Source organism: Balaenoptera borealis (assembly GCF_965194805.1).
Source record: "Balaenoptera borealis genome assembly, chromosome: 15".
NCBI lineage: Eukaryota > Metazoa > Chordata > Mammalia > Artiodactyla > Balaenopteridae > Balaenoptera > Balaenoptera borealis.
Genome location: NC_138871.1, coordinates 26,967,308 through 26,987,663, shown reverse-complemented (window position 1 = coordinate 26,987,663; position 20,356 = coordinate 26,967,308). Strand labels below are relative to the sequence as shown.

At 43.0% G+C, this 20,356-nt stretch overlaps 1 protein-coding gene across 7 annotated transcripts in view; it reads right to left on the bottom strand.

The window, feature by feature from the left end:
* The window catches only part of SLC4A5 (solute carrier family 4 member 5), a 145,857-nt gene extending 125,535 nt beyond the window's left edge, over positions 1-20,322 (bottom strand). For 6 of the 7 annotated variants that reach the window (XR_014234722.1, XM_082356562.1, XM_082356560.1 and 3 more), the window contains exon 1: positions 13-20,322. The gene's annotated coding sequence lies outside the window, so the exon portion shown is untranslated. The remainder of the gene's footprint in view (positions 1-12) is intronic. The other variant, XM_082356558.1, reaches the window with a different exon arrangement.
* Positions 20,323-20,356: the final 34 nt, after the last annotated feature.

Below are 20,356 nucleotides of genomic sequence, written 5' to 3'. Positions count from 1 at the left end.
AAATGCACATACCTTTGGGTAGCAGCTATTCCTGTGTAGAAATTTATCTCACAGATACACTCCCACCTGTGGACAAAGACACATATGTGGTTTGAGGCAGTTACTCACCTTCCTGCACTTATGTCAGAGGGTTATCACGGGAATTAATTGATATAATGCATGGAAAGGATGTTAAAGAGAGCCTGGCACATAGTAAGTGCTCAGTAAATGCCGGCTGTTATTATTACAGCATTGTTCATGACAGCAAAACATTGGAAATAACATGAAAGTCTATCAATAGGGGACTGATAAAATAAGTTTTGTCTTTCATTGAAAAATCACAAAGATTTTAAATACAATGAGGATATTCTTTGAACAGTGCTATGGAATGACCTTTTAGAAATGTTGTTAAATGGAAAAAAAACAAAGTGTAGAGGAATGCTTGTGGTTTGTCACCATTTGTGTGTGGGGTGTGCCTATAGGTGCACAGTCTCTCCAGGGATGAAGTCACAAGAAACTGGTAACAGTGATGATTCCTGGGAGGGAAAGTGAGAGGCAGGAACTCAAGGGCTACTGTATAACCTCTTGTACCTTTTATATTGTCCATCATAGGGATGTATTCTCTAGTCAAAAACAATTAAACAAATTGGGGTATATGTCCAAAAAGTTGAAAGCAGGGACTCAAATAGATACTTGTATGCCATTGTTTGTAGCAGCATTATTCACAGCAACCAAAAGGTGGAGACAACCCAAACGTTTATTGATAGGTGAATGTATAAACAAAGTGTGGCTTACCCATACAAGGGAATACTATTCAGCCTTAAAAAGGAAGGAAAGTCTGACACATGCTAAAACATGGATGAAACTTGAAGACATTAAGCTAAGTGAAATAAGCTAGTCACAAAAGGACAAATACTTGTATGATTCCACTTATAGGAGATACCTAGAATAGCCAAATTCGTACAAACAGAAAGCAGAATGGTGATTACCTGAGGCTAGAAGGAAGGAGAAATGGGGAGTTAGTGTTTAATGGGTACAGAGTTTCTGCTGGAGATGATGAAAAAGTTCTGGAGATGGATGGTGGTAATGATTGTGCAACAAAGTGAATTTACTTAACGCCACTGAATTGTACACTCAAAAATGGTTAAAATGGTAAACTTTATATTAGGTACATTTTATCACAAAAAGCAATTAAATAATTTTAATAATAAAAATAGTCATTTTTAAAATTTTGATCGGAGTTATGTTAAATGCAGAGATTAATTATGAGGAGCTGTATTGAATGAGCCACAACAAAGAATGGTCCTATCGAAAAAAGGACTCGGTCTCCAAATCCTGGCATTTTTCCATGCCAGTTTACCCTGTTCCGCTGACTGGCTCTTGGGGGATTCATGGCACAGAGCAGAGGTGACAGGCTGAGCCAGGACCATGGGAGGAGGGCAGCTTCATCCAAGACAGGGAAGAAAATGGAAGGGAAGAGGTGACGGGTGGGGGCAGAAGTAGAGGAAATTCCTGCCAGACCACATAGACTTTCTCCATGAAGAATGTTGGGGGTAGATTTTGAGGGGGCTGGAAAAGCTTGGTCTTTGAGGGGAATCACAGAGGGGCCAGACCAGGGATGTGTAAAAGAACCATCACTTTCCTCTGAGGAGCCTGGTGAGGCTGGAGATCACAAATGTGTAGAGAGAATTTCCTATCCTCTTGCCTCTTCTCCTTCCCCAGGCAACAACGCTGAAGGGGTTGCAGACCCCTGGTAGCTAAATAAGTGAGGAAGAGCAGATTCCCCATCCAGACCACCAACTACCATAGGCTTCTCTTCTTCAACAACACCAAGCTGGGATTGGGAAGAGGCCTCAGCTTTAAGTTGAAACTGAAGTTTGGGTTATTATTGGCATGGACATTATCATTACTGAAATAAGACTGAGACCAAGGGTGACCAAAACAATCATGTGACTTGTCTAAATTTCATCCAGTGGCAGAGCAAGATCTAGACCTACAGAATAAATTTTAAAAAGCAACAAGAGGCAGAAATCAAGTTACTTTCTGATTTTATCTGCTGAGTCATGCTTATTCAATGGAATAGTTACACAGTATTATTTTCAGTTGTTAATTGAAATGCATGTATCTTGCATCTCCCCCAAGATTGTGAGTTCCCTGAAGGCAGGTCCCATGTGCTATTTATCCTCATACTGCCCCCACAGCCTAGCAAAGTGCCTTATATGTACACAGTGGGCACTGAAATGGCTGCTGACCAAGAGGGCTTACCCCATAGGAAGCAGCACCGGGCCATTAGTGTGCTTATACAGTACCTAGCACAGAGCAGGTGAGCAACAAGACCTGGTTGAGTTGAAATGACTCTTCCTAAAGAGAGAGCCTGTGTTCTAGGAAGTCTGATATAAAATGATGTTGTTCTCACACCAGTCAGAATGGCCATCATGAAAAAATCTACAAACCATAAACGCTGGAGAGGGTGTGGAGAAAGGGGAACCCTCTTGCACTGTTGGTGGGAATGTAAATTGATACAGCCACTATGGAGAACTGTATGGAGGTTCCTTAAAAAACTAAAAATAGAACTACCATACGACCCAGCAATCCCACTACTGGGCATATACCCCGAGAAAACCATAATTCAAAAAGAGTCATGTACCACAATGTTCATTGCAGCTCTATTTACAATAGCCAGGACATGGAAGCAACCTAAGTGCCCATCAACAGATGAATGGATAAAGAAGATGTGGCACATATATACAGTGGAATATTACTCAGCCATAAAAAGAAACGAAATTGAGTTATTTGTAGTGAGGTGGATGGACCTAGAGTCTGTCATACAGAGTGAAGTAAGTCAGAAAGAGAAAAACAAATACCGTATGCTAACATATATATATATGGAATCTAAAAAACAACAAAAAAATGGTCATGAAGAACCTAGGGGCAAGATGGGAATAAAGATGCAGACCTACTAGAGAATGGACTTGAGGATACGGGGAGGGGGAAGGGTAAGCTGGGACGAAGTGAGAGAGTGGCATGGACTCATATACTACCAAATGTAAAACAGATAGCTAGTGGGAAGCAGCCGCATAGCACAGGGAGATCAGCTCGGTGCTTTGTGACCACCTAGAGGGGTGGGATAGGGAGGGTGGGAGGGAGATGCAAGAGGGAAGACATATGGGGATATATGTATATGTATAGCTGATTCACTTTGTTATAAAGCAGAAACTAACACACCATTGTAAAGCAATTATACTCCAATAAAGTTGTTTAAAAAAATAAAATAAAATAAAATAAAATAAAATGATGTTGCAGGTTGCCCAGACTTAAGGTAAAAGAGGCAGAGATGAAGGAGGTGTGGATGGTCATTTTCTATTTCTCTGTTAGGGCTGTTCTTGTACTGGATTAAGGAGAGGAAGGCTAAAACACAGGAGGAGGGTGAGTCAGACCTAGTTTACGACCTGTTATACCAGAAGTGAGTATTGCAGTGCCTTATTAGGCCTCAAACCAAGCTGAATTCATTTTTTATTAAGAGAATCTTAAAGGGCTCCTGTCCTCAAGGTTATATAAAATCATCCTAATCATGTACTTTTGAGATAATAAATCAATAGAAGCACAGAGCCCAGTTCTTTAGATAGGGAAGTATATCTCAAGTAGCTCAAGGAGCAATCTTTTCTACAATGAAGGTTGAGAAAAGGAAACCCAAGACCAGTTGATTCTGGTTTGGGGAGTGATAACATTGGAGAACACACTCTACTGTCTGATTCTTGTTATGACATCGCTCATGCTGAAGTTATCTCCTTTGTTGGCATGGCCTCCATCTCTGTTGGGAGGTAAAAGAGATGTTTGAGTGGCTCCATTATTAAGTTTAAGTACTTGATTACTGCCTCTCTGGGAAAATGAACTTGACTGAAAGGATAGTGGGCAAGCATTCAGTCAAGCAACAAACCACTTACTGAGTGCCTGCAATTGATGGGGAAAGATGTCTCTCCTTAGACTGGTCCATCCAAAATAAGTTGGGGGGTGAGAGGGAGAAAGATCATACTTGGTGGGTCTTTAGGGTACTCCTGAGGTAATCCCTCAGCTCATGAGCTGACAGCTCAGTTCCAAATTCCAGGATGCCTGCTTAGAGAGAGAGTAAAACATACTTTCTCAGGGACAAAAGCCCACAGAGCCAAGGTCTCTGGGTTTCTGAGTCAGAATGTCACCAAGGGCTGGGTGACACTTTCTTTAGAAAGCCATCTGATCTTCAGGGGTCCTGATACAGTACTATGCAGCCTGTTCCATCTAGGGAGACAGATGTGGACTCGCCCCCCCTCCCCCGGCCTCTCATGCATCCCTCCCTCTTACTCCCTCAAGAGCCCGAGAAGCGGGTCCTTCATAAAAGGGCGCCTCCCTCAGGCCTGAAAGCTTAACTGAAGTGGGGATTTTTGTACAAGTCCCATGTTTCCTGGATTCTTAGGCGCCTCCAAAAAGATGCTATAAATAATCATTACTGAACTGGAAGAAGCGTGAAGTAGGCACAGGACCAACCTCTGTGACTTCCATGGCTGAAAAGCATGGATTGAAGAGGGGTAGTTAGACCTCCATGCAGAGAATATAACTATTCTCAGCCCCTCACTGTAGAAGTCTGACACTGTACAGATGCACACACGCATACATGATTCCTTCTCTGAAGGCAGAGATGGGAGCACAGAAAAGCAACACTACTATAGAACAAACTGGTCATTCTCTTACTTGTCCTTTACCGTGTTGGAATAGTTATAGATTAATTTAAACAATTAGATTGTCTCTTATCTTTGCTCTCTAAGTCTTGCACGGACCTTTAGCAAAAAGCAATAATGTTCTCACGTGACCCTCGGTGGGCTGGGGATTCCTGCCTATACTACTCAGTTCTTTCACTCACATCCCCAAACCAAAACCTACAACCAAGCTGTAACTCCATATATTTAAAATTCACTCTACTCACCCCCAGTGCAGTGGCCTGTTGCTCCTGGGCCCTTGAATCCAATATCTTTAAGGTGGACCTTGCATTTGGAACCCACTCGCTGCTCCTTTTTCTACCTCTGCTATTAAGATAGCCCCTCCACTATTGCTTCACCAACCATCTATTTTAGAATCAAAAGGTCTTTGTCTATTCATAGACACTGTAAAAGTAACGTTCATTTTATGTTTTTTAATCTACTGTCTGTGTCTTCCATGATTCTCATTGGCTTATCTAATCAGCATGTCCTAGGGAGGCTTATTATTTGCTGGTTTAGCTTGTCCAAGCACAACAGGGCCAGCCGAGGCATTTACTCAGGGAGAATCAGCTTCTTAAAATAGGCAATCCTCGGGAAGGATGTCAGACCTTTTGCCTCTTCTCTCCATAAGCCTGAGATTAAGGGGAATGTTCCACATCCCACTGCCACTCCAGCTCTGCAAACCCCAATTCCTGACTTTTCAGAGAAGGATACAGAAACGGAAAACCAAAGAACAAACCAAACCCTGCAAGAAAAATGTTGCATACTTTCTGATTTTTCTAGGTTTTATGCTGATTTTTGCCCTCACTTTATTACTTCCTTCTTCGTAAGTAGGAAACATAAGATGAGGGAGCAATAAGTGGAAAATAGGAAGTTTGGAGAGAGGAGAGAAAGGAGAGACAGTGAATGAGAAGTGAAAAGAAAAGAAGCAAGTGGGAGTGGGAGGCCAGGCACCAGCGCAGGGAGGGGGCAGGAAGCATGCTGGGAAGTCTCTGGCAGTTTCGGCATCTCCAGGAACCAAGCACTGGGCTTGGTACTACACATACCTTCCCTTATTTAACTTCCTCAATGGTTCTGCCAGCACAGCATTTTCATCCCCAACCTTGTAGACATAGAAACTCAGGTTCAGAGAATACAATACTTGCCCATGGACTCATAGAAATTGGAGGAAGAGGAGGGGCTGGAAGCTCCATTGAAAAATGAACTCCACTCCTCTTATTCCACAGGCCCTTCTGTGGATTTTCTGTGTCTTCAGACCTGTATTTCAGGGTTTACTTCCCTTTCACGTACGAAATGTATCTCCTGGTTTAAAGTCTTACTTTATTCCTAGATCATGTGGAGTTTTCCCTCAATGGAAAAGCCACACTCTTGGACCTAGTCCTGCCTGCAGGAGACAGTGGAAAATGTTCTGGAGGCCATGGCTGAGCCATCGCATTAACTGTACATCCTAGTTCTCTTCACAATCCAAGGAATGAAAGACTAGCAAGACTATGATGACCAACTCATCCCAGTTTGCCTGAGACTTTCCTGGTTTAAGCACTGAAAAGTCCAGTGACCAAGGAAACCCCTCAGGCTCAGGCAGACCAGGACAGCCTAGGCCAGAAGACAGACAGACTTTTGCCTCAGGGAGTTTCCAGCAGGCCAGAAATTAGACAAATTCACAAGCAGAAGAGTGTGAGGCCCCTAAAGAAGTACAAAGAGAGGAAGGCATTCAGTAAAAGAGAAACTACATGTGTTTGGAGAATTAATTCATTCCACAAATGGTCATTTCTTGCCTTCTAAGAGCATTTGAGGCAGAGGGAAGGAGCCACATAAATGAAGAACTGAGAGGTGGAAGAACACAGTATATCCTGGGAACATGGATGCGGTTTCCCTGGCACAGGGCAAATTTGGGGAGAAAAAGGTTTGGGCCTGTAAGATAGGCTGCGCCATTCTAGAGAGAGGAATAAACATCAGCAAATGTGTCTAACTCAAAGGAATGTGGAATGGGACTTTGTACAAGAATGGAGTAATTGGCATCAGAGTAGACTGTAGCACAGGTGGGAAGACCAATGGGGACATTACTGTCAAGCATTCAAGTGAAACCCTTTGGTTTCTACACACCCAGGTTTTGTCTAAACCATTTGGACATTTACTTCAGATTATTTTAGCTTCTAATTTTTGTTTTTGACTTCATAGAGGTATTTGAAGGTGAGCTTTATCCTGGATTGGGGAGGGAATAAGAAGATATGGGATAGGTAGCCTTCCCTCCAGGATGCACAAAGGGAACAGGTTTGAAGGCTGAGGATCCTTCCTGATGGAGGACATAGGAAGGGAACTGCCCTGGCAGCAAAATGCTTTCCTCCTTGTGTCCAGTGTCCACTGAGAGCTGGCTGGAGCACTGCCTGTGCCTCTCTCCAGCCCTAATGCAACTGCATTTTTTGTGTGTGTGAATTGACATTCATATCCATGTTTATATTGGTGTATTTCCCTTTCCTTATTTATTTATAGGAATTCTTTACCATATATTGTAAATATTTTTCTGTGTTTGTCATTTGTCATTCATTCTTGTTTATGGTCTTTTTCTTCTTTTCCTTACAGAAGTGTTTAGTTTGTGTGTGTGTGTGTGTGTGTGTGTGTGTGTGTGAATTTTAAGGAAGTCAAATTTACCCATATTTTTCTTTAAGGTTTCTAGGTTTGTTGTCAATCTCAGAAATGCTTTAACTATCCCCAAGTTTATGTACACCTATATTTTCTTCTAGTTCTTTTCTGGTTTTGTTTTTTCTGGACTTTAATTTGGTATATGCTATAAGATAAGGATTTAACTTTATTATTTTTCCCAAGTGTTACATCGCCATTTGTCAGACTTTGTACCCTGTCCCCACTGGTTCAAAATACTACCTTTCTCACATACTAAATATTTCTGTGTGCTGAGTCTGTGCTCATCCAACCATCCTGATAGCATGTTCTATACTCGGTCTCCTTTTGCTACTACCTACTCTCCTCTCAAGCCACTGTGTTCTGACTGCTGCCCCCATGGTGCCACAAACATTTCTCTAGCAAAGCTCATCATCAGACTCCTAATTGCAAAAGTCTGTGGATGCTTTTCAGGTCTTTTCTTGATGGATCTCTCTGTACATTTGACATTGTTGGCAATTCTTTCCTTCTTGAAATCCCTTCTTTTGGGGTGATTTTGTTTGCCTGTTTGTTTTGGTAAATTTGGGGGACTTCTTGGTCATTGGGTACGTGCATCTTCATCTTTGTTAAATAACACCACAGTGTTTTCCAGAGGCGTTGTAGCAGTGTGCCATAGTCTAATTAGATCAAAGACAAAGTTGGTAGATCTGGGACACTCTGGGTCTCTGCCCCCTGGCATTTGCTCAGTTCCCCTCTTTTACCTTCTCCCCACAAATTTTCTCCTCTCTCTTGTGAGCTTGCATTCTGCTGCTGGCCTGAGCCAACTCCACCACCATCACCACTCTTCCCCGAAAGACAAACCAGTTGAGAGCTTTAAAGACTCACCTTCCTAAAACCTAATTTTTGCATTTTGTTCCCTGTTCCAGAATCAACAGAGTCAAATAAAGTCTGAACTCCTTGGATTGGCACCCAAGGCCCTCCCCTGCCTGGCTTCCTCATTTTTTCCAAGACTTATCTCCCCCCACTCCCAAAGGGGGTGCACTTGAATCCAACCAAGGGAACTCACCCTGCTGGTGAGGGTGTAAACCAATACAGCCACTCTGCAAAAACAATGTGGCAATGTTTAATAAAGATGAAAATATACATACTGAATGACCAAGCAATTTCACTTGAGTATGTGTGTACCAGGGCACATGAACAAGGATGTTTACATAGCATTGTTTGTAGGTGCTCAAACATGGAATCAACCCAAATGTCTATCAAGAGTAGAATGCATAAGTATGTTCCAGTCTCTGCATCCTTCTTCACTCTGTCCCCCCACTGACCCTAGGTCAGTGGGCATGTTTCTTTTTCAGACATATCTTCATTTAAAACAGGAGCCCAACTACTTACTTCCAAAATAGAAAGTTAGGATATTTTTCCACTGAAAACTGAATTTCCAATATCATTGTATTAATATGTAGGAAAATTCTCTTTAACAAGCTGTGATCATGTTTTATCATTCTGTTAACCTAAGTGCTCCTTTTCTTTTTAAATTAACTGTAGGGGGCTTCCCTGGTGGCGCAGTGGTTGAGAATCTGCCTGCCAATGCAGGGGACATGGGTTCGAGCCCTGGTCTGGGAAGATCCCACATGCCACGGAGCAACTAGGCCCATGAGTCACAACTACTGAGCCTGCGCGTCTGGAGGCTGTGCTCCGCAACAAGAGAGGCCGGGACAGTGAGAGGCCCGCGCACCATGATGAAGAGTGGCCCCCGCTTGCCGCAACTAGAGAAAGCCCTCGCACAGAAACGAAGAAGACCCAACACAGCCAAAAAAAAGAATTAACTTTAGGGCTTCCTGGGTGGCGCAGTGGTTAAGAATCCGCCTGCCAATGCAGGGGACATGGGTTCGAGCCCTGGTCCGGGAAGATCCCACATGTTGCGAAGCAACTAAGCCCATGCACCACAACTACTGAGCCTGCGCTCTAGAGCCTGCAAGCCACAACTACTGAGCCCGCGCGCCACAACTACTGAAGCCCACGTGCCTAGAGCTCATGCTCCACAACAAGGGAAGCCACTGCAATGAGAAGCCTGCGCACCGCAACAAAGAGTAGCCCCCGCTCGCCCCAACTAGAGAAAGCCCGCGCGCAGTAACGAAGACCCAACACAGCCAAAAATAAAATAAAATAGATTTTTAAAATAATAATAATAAATTAACCTTTAAAAATGTATACACGTTAAATGGAGTATAATCTATAAAAGTATTGAATCATTATGTTGTACACTTGAAACTAATATTGTAAATGGACTATACTTCAATAATAAGTAAATAAATAAAATAGCATATGTTAGAAATAATAAAATAATATTTATATACAGTAAAATCCATTCTCCTTTGGGGTTCAAGTCTATGAGTGTTTAATGCATACAGCTTATCCTTTGTTTGTTTTTTTTTACAAAGGAGTATAAAGATGGGTTTAAAGTAATTTTTCTTAGATACTGTTCACTGGGGCTTTGGAAAACAAAGTTTGACTTCACAACTTAGTAGGCAGGTTGAGTTCATGAAAGTGTAGTTCCACCTATTGGTCCTTCCTCAACTGTTTAATTAGGTACTGACTGCCTGCCAGGATGGCCAGTCCTAGGCTGACCCTTTCCACTAAGATCAGAAGGATGGCTCCTGACAAAACAGGACTGGCTTTTACTCTTTATAGGAAATTGACAAGCTGTTGCTGCAGATGAAGGATCCAGCCAAGGATATTTCAAAACCAGGTGCCCCTGGCTGCCAAGTACAAAGGTGACCTAAAACTCCAGAGGAGGGTCTGCCATATCTGAGCTACCTTGTCTTCTAGAAAGTGTCAAGATTTGATGGCATAAGCATTGAGGGAGAGTGAATATTTGTCCCCTCACTTCTCCAAGAAAGGCAGGGAACATTGAACCAGTAATCATATAGTTTTCAAAGTACATTTAATCAGCTAAATTAACTGTTTAACCATAAGCCATTTGCTCTGACATTATGCAAAAAAAGTCAAAATTGTCATTGTTAGAAAAAAAGCCTAGAAATACCTACCTAGTGGTAGACCAGCCACTACCTTGCCCACCCCTTTCACCCCTTCCCACTCCAGTTGTTTTACCTTTCTACTTCAATGGGTGACTTCACAAAAATGGGATGCTAGGCCTCACCAAGATGGTGACCTTGACAGCCAGCCTCTCTGGGTGGGTAGGATTTAGCATCTCCTACAAGTCTCCAGGTGATGCTAATGTTGTTGGTCAGGGGACCATACTTGGAGAATCACTGCTCTAAATCTAACTAATAATTTATAGGAAATATGAAAGGTAGAGGAACCTATTAACACCATGAGGATGCATTAAAAAAACAGACTCAGAGAAATTGTTCCTTCAACAAATAAATTATAAGGAAAAAGCAAGCAAAAAAGAATCTAGGGATTAAAGGAAACAATACGCATGGAGAGCAGGGCCAAGACAGTGGCCCAAAGTACAAGCCTTGTCCTACGCATGAAGCTGGATGTCAATGTCTACCAGATTCTGCCCCAGGTCTCCAATGGTGGCTACAGGCTGGAATTCAGGTCAGTCTGCTTAGACTGTTCACTTTAAAAGGAAAGACTGCCTATATCAACTCGAGTATAAAATATCAGGGGAACTCTTTGCTCAGGCACCAGTAGAACAATATCCTGGCTGAGGAGACAGTGACAGATTCCAGGTTCTATTTTGCAATCTAGCTCCAGGATGACACTGTACATAGTGCTTTCATTGGCATTTGCTTCATAGATCAGGGTGATGCCTTTGACTTTAATATCCCTTTGCAAAAATCACTTCAGGTGTGTAAAGCAGGTATCTGAGATATCCTAAGAATCTCAGGAAATGGCTGCTCATCCCAAGTTGAATCTGGGCTTCAAGGAAGGACAGATCATCAAGTTAAATAATGGGAACATTATGACCAAAAGATGACGTTTCCCAGGACTACAGGGATTGGAGGCCTAAGTTTACTCCCAACTCCACCTAGAAGCAAAGTCACTATTCTCCCTCCATCCTCCAAGATTGGCCTCAGCAATCATGTCATCCCACCACCCATCCAAATCTAACCATGGAAGCAGTGATGCAGATTTCCCTTTAGGGTGGGATTCTCCTGCTGCTGTCATGACACCAGCTCCAGTCATTGAGTAATGACTTGGGGAGACCTTGGCACTGCACCCAGCTCTGTTCCAAACCTGGCACCCCAGCCATCCAACTGAGTCCAAGTCTGAAATAGCACTGGCAGGACATCAAGGACATACTTGAAGAATAAAAATGCCCTTGAGAAGATAGGGAAGAAAACCCCACCTTTGAGAAAGAAAATGAAGAAAGAGGAGGAGGTGCGGTAGGTAGACCTGGTAAAAGAAACTTTTTTCTAAAGAATTACAAGAATGATGTATGGGTTTGGGGATGGTTAGAATCCTTATACTAAGCCAGTGGATATTCTTGAAGACCTTGTCATAGAGTTCATCACTGAAATGAGTCAAGGAAACATCAATTGGAAGACAAGGTCAAGTACAAATTGAAGATATCTTTTTTTTTTTTTAATATTTATTTATTTATTTAGGCTGCTCCGGGTCTTAGTTGAGGCATGTGGGATCTTCGTTGCTGCGTGCAGGATCTTTAGTTGTGGCCTGCGGACTCTTAGTTGCAGCATGTGGACTCTTAGTTGCGGCATGCATGTGGGATCTAGTTCCCTGACCAGGGATTGAATCCGGGCCCCCTGCATTGGGAGCAGTGGAGTCTTACCCACTGGACCACCAGGGAAGTCTCAGATATCTTCTCTATTTGAAAGGATCCCAGGAAGTTTGCTGAGGTTAAAGTCTTGCTTACTATGAATGAAGAACTGAAGCTTCTTTTATAATTTTAAATTCCTGAAGCTTCATTATTTTCTGGGGCAACCATAAATAGTAACAATATTTTCTACAGTAAGGTCCTGATACCTAACCATGTAAATAAAAGATAAAGAAACACAAGATTTTCATGTCTTTGATTTTAGAGTGATATTTGAGATTTTAATTGCCTGCCTTTATAATACCATACTCAAATTACTTATTGGGTTTTAATGACCACACAAAAGTTAAAGTATCTTGCAAATCATGTAGCTCCTTCTGACTTTTGACTATCTGAATGAAGTATTACGTGTCTTTGTGCCATTGTAGGCTATACTGTAACTGTTTAATATGTGAAATCTAAATGTCACCTTGGACCCTATGATAAGTGAAAATGTGTTTCATGTATTCTCATTTCTAGACAACAGTAATCTAACAGATTATTAAGGATAGTGAATTAATGTGTGTTTCTCTTTTGTAAGAATGTTTATCTGTCTCAAGAGATAACTTGTTTTAATATTTTCTTCAGATATCGAGTGATTTTTTATTTTGAGAAACTAAGTTTCACATGAATGCTTCAGGGTTGGAAGGCTTTTTTTTATTTAAAAGCTTTGGGGCTTATACATACTATTTGTCAAGTTGGAGGAGAACCCATTTTCCCAGATCAGATTAAAGCTTCTAAAATAAATGCTTTCAGTAGTAGCTGGAATGGCATTGCTTAAAAAGCTGACAGCCCAATAAGCATTTGGCATAGTGTTTTATTAATATTTGTTAGTACTTGTTCATTGTGGAAAAGTGTCCTTGACTAAAATCAAATATAGCTACAGAAATCACTTGCTCAACTTCCTGCCGTTCAGGATACACAGATTTTGAAATTGCATTTAAAGGGATCAATGAATGTTATTATTTGTGAAACTGAACATTTTGTGTGCTGCTTATAAACATTATCTATCAATCAGTACTTGGGAAAGTTCTTTCTTAACCTATTAATACCAGGAATAAAATATTAAAAATTAAACAGAAAACAAATTACCCTGGGGGGCACAAATCTTTGAGAAGTTGGAAATACCTCCCTCCCCCAGAACTAAAATTACTGGGCAATCTTTTTCTTAGCTTCCCCATTTCATGGGGAAGCTGGTTTATGCCATTCCCTTTGTTGTTGTGCAGCCATGATTAACAAGATGGGAATAGTGGGTCATACCACACTCATGGCTGATTCTGAAGGGCTCAGCAAGCCAGGGAGAAATGACCTCTAACGTCTGTAAAATTCACCTTTCAAGTTCCTCAGCTTATTTCAGAGTCATCTCATGACCCTCATGTGCCTCTTTGTAAAGTCCTATTTAGCAATTTCAGGGGACAAAAAAATCTTGCCACTTCCTTCTCCACTAAGCCAATTCTCTGAAAATGGATAAGACTGTCCTCAGTGTTTATAAATCCAGAATTTTGACAGGGATAGGGATGGAGAAAGTCATCTTTTCCAGTCACTGTTCTATACTCTTCTCACTGCATCCAGTGCTGACTGCAGCTCCATCACTCTCTTGCACGTTTACATGTCTCTTCCTATGATAAAAGGGTTGTCTGTGGCACCTCCACTATTCTGTTTGTTGAAAAGTGCAACATCTTTGGCCAGTTTGGTGTGGCTTGAATGAAGGAAGTTCAAAGGGCTGTTCTAAGTTACATTCTATGGAAGTGTTTATTTTCTTATAGCTCCATCCAGTTGCTGCATTTGAAGAAAAGCTTTACTTGGTATGTGCCCCATATTTGAAGTCAAAGGGTTTAGAATTTTGAACCTGACCTGTGGAGCAGAGGTTGAAAGCACATAACTCTTGTTCAATACCCACGTTCCCTTACTGCCTGGGTATCTATCTGACCCCTTTCCATAAACATTTTTTCAATCCTTTCAAATCTTCATATAAATTTGTTACATCTACCATCATTTCTAAAGTTGGAGAGTCACTGCTTCAGCTATTTGACAGACTTCCCAAAGTGAAGGGTTTGATACCCATTACCTAGAGTATCTCAAAAGCAAGCTGCTCTCCCATCACTTTCCTTTCCCACTGCCCAGCCTTTCCATATACAATGCTGGGAGTGCTCCTTCTCCGGTGATGGGCACTATATATTTGGTATATTAATGGGTAATCTGAGGCAAAAGCAAGAGGATATAATTTCTTTCCTCAACACCAATTTGGATGCTGTTATGGACTGAATGCGTGTCCCCCAAAATTCATATGTTGAAATCTAATCCCCAATGTGATATATTTTTCCAAGTAAAAGCTTTGGGAGGTAATTAGGTCAAAAAGGTGGAGCCCTCGCCAATGGGATTAATATCCTCATAAAAGTCCAGAGAACTAGCTTATTCTCTTTCTGCCATGTGAGGATATGAAGAAGTCAGCTGCCTGCAACCAAAACAGCACTCTCTCCAGAACCTGACCGTGCTGACACCCTGATCTCAGACTTCCAGCCTCCAGAACTGAGAAATCAATTTTGGTTGTTGATAAGTGACCCAGTTTATGGTATTCTGTTATAGCAGCCCAAGCTAAGACAGATGCTTACACTCGGAATGAAGGAAATCCTTATATTTAGTTTCAAAATATATTCTCTCTCCTTGACTTCCATCTTTTATCTCCTAACAACCCTGGGTCCATTTTTTTTTCATTGTACTCCCCCTCTGGCAAATCTATTCTTGCAGAGCCATGGCAGGACATCTTTAAATTAATGTTTTACATAGAAAACACTAAAAGGAAAATCTCTACAATCACTAGTGACTATGTACTGGGAACCTCTGTTCTCAATCTTCCTCCACGTTGTGTTCTTTGTATTCTCAGGATAACATAAGCTATATTTGAATTGCTGACACACTGAAAATGAAGTTTAAGATACATGCATATAAAGTATATGTTGTATTGATGCACTAATGATAATTTAGAATATGGAACTCAAAAGACAACTATTTGTAGTATGTATCTTTTTCTTGAACCTTACCCGAATACACATACTATAATACAAAACATTTATAAGACAATCAGGGAAATTTGAACACAGGATATTTGATGAATTTTTTTTTTTTTAGGTGCAATAATGGTATTGTAGTTTTCTTAAGTGCTCTATCTTTTAGGGATACTAAAATACTTTTGGATGAAATAATGTCTGGGATTTGCTTCAAAATAATCTGGGGGTAGAGGAGAGTGAAGAAGAGCTACACAGAGGAAACAAGATGGATCATGAAACAATGAATATGGGCACATGGAGATTCATTACACTCTACTCTCTTCATTTGTATGTTAAAATTTCCCACAATAAAAAGTAACAAAACACAGGGTGACAGACGTATATTTACTCTAACACCAGTTATTCGAGCGAGATGTCCAGGTCTCACCCCCGAACTCCCCAGCCTTCTGGAGAGAAATGGAGGCCAAACATCCCAGGCTACCCCCCTGAGCAAGAGGCTGTCTGTCCCTGGGAGCAGCACTGCCTGTTTCCGTTGCCACATGTGGTAGAGATGAAGGAAGCCTGGGTGAATGGACATGCTTCTCGATATACATACAGGAGGAGAGGGCTACATGGAGTTTAACGTCCACAGGGAGGCAGGAGAAGCTGCTCACCCTCAGATTCCGTGTTCTCTAGGTGTTCTGGGCCTACTTGACAGGGTTCAAGGTATTTAGTGCTATGAAGCTTCCCCAGTTGGGCACGTGGAGCTGTAGAGCACACAGGGTCCTGGCTCACTTTCAGCTCCAAGGCTGAGTAGGGCAGAACTGGCTCTGGGGCCTTGCACATTTCCTAGGATTAGCCAGCAGAGACTCGGGTTTCTGTATTGCACCCACTCCTGCTTCCCGCTCCGCGACAGCACAGAAAATGGGAACCACGAAGGTAAATTCAAACTGGGGTGAGGTAGGAGTGCCACGAACATTTGACTCTTCCCCAGCCTTGGCCTGCTAACAGTAGGAGGAAACAGTGCCTGGATGGTAGAAAATAGGATGGTAACCGCCCATGAAAACAAGCCAAAAACTGGGGCACTGAGGATTGCCTGTCCTTTGGAGACCAAAATATGATTATTTGTGTCACACGTGTATGTCTTGGGAATGTGGCTGCTTGCATTTTATTTCCTTTTCATTTGTTCAATATCATCCTCCCCCAGTATCATTTCTTATTGAGTACCTGTGTCAAACATGATTTCTCATTTGACCTTTCCCTGAAGATTACCTGAGGAAAAAATACCACCTGAGGACGGTGCTATTAGCCTATTATAGATACAGAAACTGAGATTGAGAAGTTAAGCAATTTCCCCAAGTTCATACAGCTTGTAAGTGTAAGAGCTGGGATATTAGCCTTATACTTACTTCACAAAGTTGTCTCCAGGCTGGGGAAGGTGATGTTGACCCTGGAAATCTGCCCAAGAACCCCAAAAAGAGAGGGGCTCCTAGGAGACAAAATTGAGACTGTGTTCTTGTATCACAACTGACAGTTCTGGGTGTAGATGGATCAAAGGAGACTGTTCCCATGCTATGCACCATCCTTGGTACACACAGCGCCTCACTAGGCCTCCCTCCCCACCACCACATCCTATCCGTTTCCAGAAATCTCCTGGGCTCCATGAGCAGCTCCCATTATCATCTACAGGCAATGATGCGTCAGCCATCTGCCATCCCCTGGCCACCCAACTTCCACCACTGAATATCGGGAAACGGTAGTGCACACGTGCTGCTCTCTCCCCTTTCTCGCCACCACAACCCAGTTGCTTTTCCCTCTCTTCCACCAATAGAGGGAGCTCTGACCAGCTCACCAGGCACCTCAGAATCAGATGCCACTTTCTTTCTGAACTCAGGCCCATTTGACCACTGAGCAATACATGAAACTATCAATTACCTCCCCCAAATCTCTCTCTTCCTTGGCCCTGTGACTCTTCCTCTGGGGGCCTCTGCTCCAGTGATGATCCCTGGGGCTCTGCTGTGGGTTCTTTAACTCTCAGAACTGCCCAGGGCTCCGCCCTCCTCCTGCCCTATACTCTCTCCTCAGGTGATCTGCAGCCTCACCTGATTCCCAGACCTCTAGCTGCTTACTCTGTCTTGACCAAGTCCTATAGGCCAGTGCCCTTCTGTTCACCTCACACTTCAGGACTTGGATGATACGCCATGCTGCAGGGCATGGCATCTGGCTTTTCTGGTGGTCAACTAACACAATCCCAACAAGTGAAGGGGAGCAAACACCCAACAGGGCAAACTTGGAGCAACGAAGGACAGGAGACAGAAGAGAGAGGAGGTGAATTTGCTCTCTCCATCCCTCCATCAACCCAAACGTAGCATTTCTGTATAGTCTATCCAGAGACATCACACATGGAGAAGTGGCCGGTTGTGTATTTGTGAAGCAGTGGCCCACTCATTAAAACAAACCTTGTGTTTTCTTCTCTTTTCCTGCCTAGCTTTCCTCACCCTCACTGCTTGGGGATTGTATCTACCAATAAAGCACTAGCACTGCAGCTTTGCCTCAGGTTCAGTTTTCTAAGTAACCTGAATTAAGACAATACACCTCATCCCAATCATGTCTTCAACCACCACTGACACACTCCCAACTCATTCCCCAAAGTTTATCTCCAATCCAGACTTCTCTGCTGAGCTCTGTATCCAGTTGGATCCACTTGGACATTCTCACAGGCACCTCAAACTCATTTCTAAAATGAAACTCACAGTGCTGCTCCCCAAACGTGTGCCCTTCTCCTGTGTTTTGGGGGAGGCAGAGATGAACGACACCTTAAAGGAACTCTCAGTCTGGCTAAAGAAGGAGACAGATGGGTGAACTCACAATCACAATGGAAAGAGACACTTACTGGTATAAAGCAATGCCATTGGGGTGTGTACTGAAGAAGAGAAGAAAGGCTGCTGTGGGCTAGGCTTGCATGCTTTCTCTCATTTAGCCTTTACCACAGCCCTGTTAAGGTATTGTTATTCCTATCTTGCAGTTGAGAAAGCAGACCAGTAATTAGAAACCTCGCCAAGGTCACAAAGCAACTAAATCCAAGCACACCTGAAAAAAAAAAAGGTTCATATTCTTTGCTGCTCCAGAAGAGAAGCACCTAAGAGGTTACAGGGATTGGAGATTTCCTAAGGTAGCAGTGCCGGAACTGTCTTAATAAATGAACAGGCTGTCAGCTAAGATGGGGTGGGGTGGGGTGGGGGCAGAGAGATAGAAAGGAAGGAAGGAGGTAACTGGCATTCCTGGCAGTGGGAAGAGGCCTGAGCAATCACATGGTGGCAAAGAAACTGCAGGGGTTCACTAAGCCTAGACCATAAGGCACAAGAGAGGCTGGAGAGGTGGGCAGGATCCAAATCATGGATGGCCTCGTGCGCCATTCTAGTGAATTTAAATTTTAAATTCTAGACACTTGGAGGAACCATTTCAGGATTTTGTTTAACTTTTAAATTCTACTTGAAAGAACCATTTCAGAATTTAAACAGAGAATGACACAGCCCAGTGTGCATTTTGGAAAGGTCTCTCGGGCATCCATGAGAATTGGGTGAGAGAGGCAACGGAGGTAGGATGACCATTTCAAAGACTGCTGAAATACCCAGAGCAAGAAATTATACACAAAGTTAGCAGTGGAGGGAGTGGAAAAAAGTGAACAGATGTGAGAGACAGTAATGAAGGAAAAACTGAACAAGACTGGGTAACTAAATTAGCTAAGGAGAGTGGAGAAGCCATCAGATACCCTGGTTTGTGGCTTGTCATATACAGGACATGCAAAAGATGCTTTCCGTTTTAGACATGCTGACTTTGAGATAGATACCAACAGGCAACTGAATAAATAAGTATGGTATTCGGAAAGCAGTAATGGTGAGAAACCACTACCAAGGCAAAAGGACAGAACAAGAAAGCCCTGTCCTCTTCTCGTACCCCCGGGAGTTGCCCAGTCTTGGCCCTTGGGATCTTGGGCCCTTGGTAACCACCAATGGGAAGGGAGGTCAGCAGCTTAGGTAGAAAGGACAGGAACACAATCCAATCCCAGGGAAAGAACAGTGTGGTCTGCAACTTCCTCAGCACTAGAGGAGGACAATTTGGAGAGGTGAGGTAAAGACTCTCTGATATCAAGACACAGCCACCCTCCTCAACCAATTCTGGAAGAATTAAGCCCTAACACCCTAAGGTATCCCTTAGGTATATAAAGAATTGTATCCTATGCATCTCAAATGGTATCAGCTATGTGTAATCCTTGAGAGTATTGAGGAAAGTCACACAAATCATTTTCTCTTGGAACCCCAGTTGAAAAAGGCTAAGGTGCAGAGCAGGTATCAAAACACCATAATCCACCGACCTTCCCAGAGGGTGCACCAATTGGGAATGCGCCCAGTGCTAGCGTGTGCCCTGGGATCCCAACCTGGAACTTCCTTGTCCTGTTTGCTCCTTTCCCACAAGCAGAGGGCCTGACCTAGCTGCAGCTGCTCCTAAGCACTAGGGGTCTCTCCCTCCAATTGGATCAGAGACCTCTGGCAGCCTGGGCAGGATTTCCCCAAGGAGGGAATAAAAGAGAGTATCAAGGGAATTCCCTGGCAGTCCAGTGGTTAGGACGCCACACTTCCACTGCAGGGGGCGCGGGTAAACAGCACAGACAAAAAAAAAAAAAAGAGAGAGAGAGAGACAGTATCAAGGAGTCAGCCAACTGAACTAAACTGGGGCTAAGCTCTAAAATGCCGGGGCACTGCTCATTGGCCTAACGGGCCCCAAATCTAGAAGTGATTTCAGTAGGTCTGGGCCAAGGCCCAGAAATGTGCAAATTTTTTCAAAGGAGCTCCCCACGTGATACTAATTTGTAGTGGGACTTGGGAGCAGCTTTTGCAACTTCTATCCTTTCTTACCAGTCTGTTGCTTTGGTCTTCCCTTGCTTAGTAAATGTTCCCTCTGAGAGGCCCCAGATCTTATGGGGAGACTGTGCCAGTGCATCAGAAAGTTGTCTGGGGTGGTGATCACACCATTAGCCCAGCTCCAAACACTGGCCTGAAGAGCAGTGGAAGATCCAGAAAGCAGAGGCAGGCCTGCTGGCAGAGACTAAATACTCCTGGCCTCCTAACTCCACAAATGAACTCAGGAGCTGAGCCCGTGGGCTAGCCCTTTTCCCCTTGCTCCGAGAAACTTACTGCACACAAATTTGAGGAACACGGCATTCTACTGGTCACTACAGAGGGAGACCTTCAAATGTGACC